This window comes from Triticum aestivum, chromosome 2B (genome assembly GCF_018294505.1).
Source record: "Triticum aestivum cultivar Chinese Spring chromosome 2B, IWGSC CS RefSeq v2.1, whole genome shotgun sequence".
Classification (NCBI taxonomy): domain Eukaryota; kingdom Viridiplantae; phylum Streptophyta; class Magnoliopsida; order Poales; family Poaceae; genus Triticum; species Triticum aestivum.
In genome coordinates this window covers 116,599,306-116,602,719 of record NC_057798.1, presented here as the reverse complement: position 1 = coordinate 116,602,719, position 3,414 = coordinate 116,599,306, and the positions used below count along the sequence as shown (strand labels likewise).

The 3,414-nt window shown below is 39.5% G+C and overlaps 1 long non-coding RNA gene across 1 annotated transcript; it reads left to right on the top strand.

Annotated features, from left to right (window-relative positions):
• Window positions 1-623: 623 nt before the first annotated feature.
• LOC123040735 (uncharacterized) lies at window positions 624-3,130 on the top strand. The gene is made up of 3 exons (XR_006418247.1): window positions 624-794; window positions 1,468-2,377; window positions 2,848-3,130. It is a non-coding gene; the product is annotated as an uncharacterized lncRNA (long non-coding RNA).
• The last annotated feature ends 284 nt before the right edge of the window (window positions 3,131-3,414 follow it).

Below are 3,414 nucleotides of genomic sequence, written 5' to 3'. Positions count from 1 at the left end.
GGACATTAAGGAAGGAGAGAAAACAGAAAAAATAGGAAAGGCACAGCCACAATAGAACAGGATGGAAAGAACGAAAAAACGCAACACACTACGGATGAAAAAGAAAGAATGGATCTACGAGATCATACAAGGAGAAGGGCCACGATGGCACACACCACGCGCCTTGCTACCCCTTGACTTGAAGCATCTCGGGGCCCAGCTCCAGGGCCTCGTTGCGAACGTGGAGGGGATGGAGATGAGCAGCTTTATGTCCGTCCTGTAGCGCGCATTCTTAATCTATACTACTATTAAACAAGCAAACATATTCACCGCTAAACGCACCCCGCGTAACGTACACACAACAACCCGGATCAACGAAAGCCACACGATCGAGTCCACTCATTTTAATCTAACCATTAAAATAGCAACTAACCCTTCTTAAATGTGCATCTACCAATTTCTTCGGCGGACGAAAACTCTGCCGCCCGCGTCCACGCGATCGGAGATAACGACCCCGCTATCTTCCTTCCCACGATCCCTTAATTATGGGAAACAATTAAGGCTTTTTTGTATTTCTCTGATTCTATCTACTGTATATCTCTTTTTTCCCCAGAAAAAATGGAACAACTCCCTCACCCGCACACCTCTCCCCAATTCCCACGGATCCCGTCCCCGCTGCCCGTCAGTTCTCCTCCGCCGCCCCTCAACGTCCCTCAACGTCCCAAGTACACCATGACATGGATCCGTCCGAGCTCAAGCACACCCTCATCCCAAAAGACGCTGACGAGTAGTATGAGTTCAGGAGGGATCTAAAGGTCAGCGCCTTCAAAACCTACCATGTCATACTCCGCTTCATGGGTACCTTTGTGCAGTTCTTAGAATTTGTCAATCATATACTGAGTGTATGTTCTTGCTAGGTTGTTATTTTCTTTCATTCTATAATTGAACATGGCATTTGTTCAAATCTTGCCAACATTGTTGCATATCAGAATGCTGAAAATTCATTATTTGAGCATTCTGAACTGAATGCACGGGAAAATTGCTAAGGAGGAAATATTGTTTAAATAGAGTCTAAATGCTGTGTTGGCTGTTGCCCTTTTGGCCTATATCTTAGCATTTTTCCATCACGTTCATGGTAAGATATAGACAAGATTTATATGCTTGCAGTACATAGTTAAATGACCTGAAATGGCAATTTCAGAGAAAGAGGAACAAGAAGCTCTCCTGGGTCTGTGTTATTGCACCTGTACGTGCTGTTGCGCCATCACACCTGTATTTATCAGTTAGATATTGTAAAGCATCTTCTAATTCTGTGCATAAACAAGTCCTTGTAGTCACGAGTCATTTTATGTTTCCTATTGTCCATAATAGGAAGCTGTTTTATGCTGGTCTGAATTAGTACTAATACATAATTATGGTAGTCCACAGAACCAAAATCAATTAACCTATCTTTTGCAGGTACTTATAATTTTATATTTTGCTATGCAGATGTAGAATTGGATTTATGGAAGAAAAATAAGATTCGAGAGGTGAACCAGTTCACTTTTTTTTCTGTTTACACTCAAGATTTTGGTGAGGAAAATAAGATTCGAGAGGTGAAGCAGTTCACTTTTTTTCTGCCTACATGCCTAATGAGGTTACACAATATTTAATTTGGTAAATTTTTCTGCACCATCGTTGCTGCAAATTAATAACCAACCTCTTCGTCTTGATTTTTTAGAAGTTACTTCAGAAGGGGACTAGGATTACCTTATAGTCAGCATTGTTCACATAGACTAGATTTTTTAATGATGAAAAAGTGTGACAATTGAAAACCTATCCTTGAATCATGCTGGTTTGTGCACTGCAGTTTGCAACTGGACAGGTTCGAACATCTGGCCAATTGGGCACTGCCTATTTGTCCGAACCTGAAATTCACAAGTCACTTTAGTTTTCACTAACACAGCTAGGCCAGCCCCCCCTATCAGGTCGAGATAGCCTCAACAGCGGACAGGTTGGTGGATCAATCACATACCCACCATACAGTAACTTCTAGCTATACTTATATGGAACGAATTATTTGTCGTAGTCACCAGGCCACGGATGGCGTTGCGGGGGTACACGCTCGCCAAGGTCTGCTGACATATAGGCTTGTGATGGATCCAGGGTGTGTTACTATATGCAACAACATGACCACAATGGTGTCTTGGTTTACAATTTGAGTGGCATCAAAACATTTAGTACACATTTTTTCCCAAGAATGGCTTTATTTTTATCACATTATTTGTTTTATCTGTTATTTTTGACTTAGTTTATTCTCTTGAGTGTTACAGAAGAGGTGTCTTTGCAGAGCTTAATAGCAATTTATTTGGTTGGAGCACACTGATACTGCATTGAAAATGATCGAACAGGCAACCAGGTATGCAGTTCTACGTCAAGCCATGTTGTTATCAGAGTATTTGTCGTGCCATGTTGTTATCAAAGTATTTGACGCCATTTATTACCTTAATCCAATCCTATGACAGTCTTATTTTCTGGTCATGAAACGAGAGATTGCACTGCTTATACAGGATATAGGTAGTTGCAATTTTCACTGACATGTTCTGAAGATATATTGACATGTTTTATAAATCGGTTATAGGTAGTTGCAATTTTCACTGACATATTCTAAAGATATTTGGATTGCACTCTTACTGCCTCTTGATTTTATATGCTTAGAGTAATGTCCACCCATCACATTAAAAGCAATTTCTCTGGTGCTAAATAAATACCAAATAAATGTTACCAATTTTAAAACAAAACAATCCAATTATCTTCTTCTAAGTTTCTTCTGGTTATGATTGTTATCCGCATTTCTAAAATTTTTACACTCTGCCCTATTACATGTAGAGTGGAAGACTTCTCTTTTTGATTGAATCTGGATCTAAAGAGGCATAAGCATGTACAGGAACTGGTGGTCCACCTTGCTGCTACAAATGGACAGCCCGGTTTTATCCATGTGTTGGACTAGATGATCTATGATGATTTGAACATTGCACCAGTAGGGTTTCAGCAACACTATGTATGATCTAAACAATGCCTGAAAGTATTTGTTGGAGCATTTGTTTCAAACAAATTTGTTGAAAGATATTCTAATATTTTAGTGCGTGGGATATATAGTGCTTTAATATTCCGTGCTCGATTGTTATTGCAGTTAACAATTACTCAAATTTTAGAAAATGTACATCAAATAATATAGTACTCCCTCTGTCTCAAAATATAAGATTTTTTTGGTCTAGATTGATACAAAAAAATGTGATACATTTTAAGACAGAGGGAGTAGTTATTAACATTTATATTTGTTAAGACGTGCGTTGCACGTACATTTTTACTAGTCCCCTAAAAAAGCGGTAGATCACCCATGCATGAGCCGTGGCCGCTGATTATCCGCTGAGAACCCACATCTCTTCAGTTTAC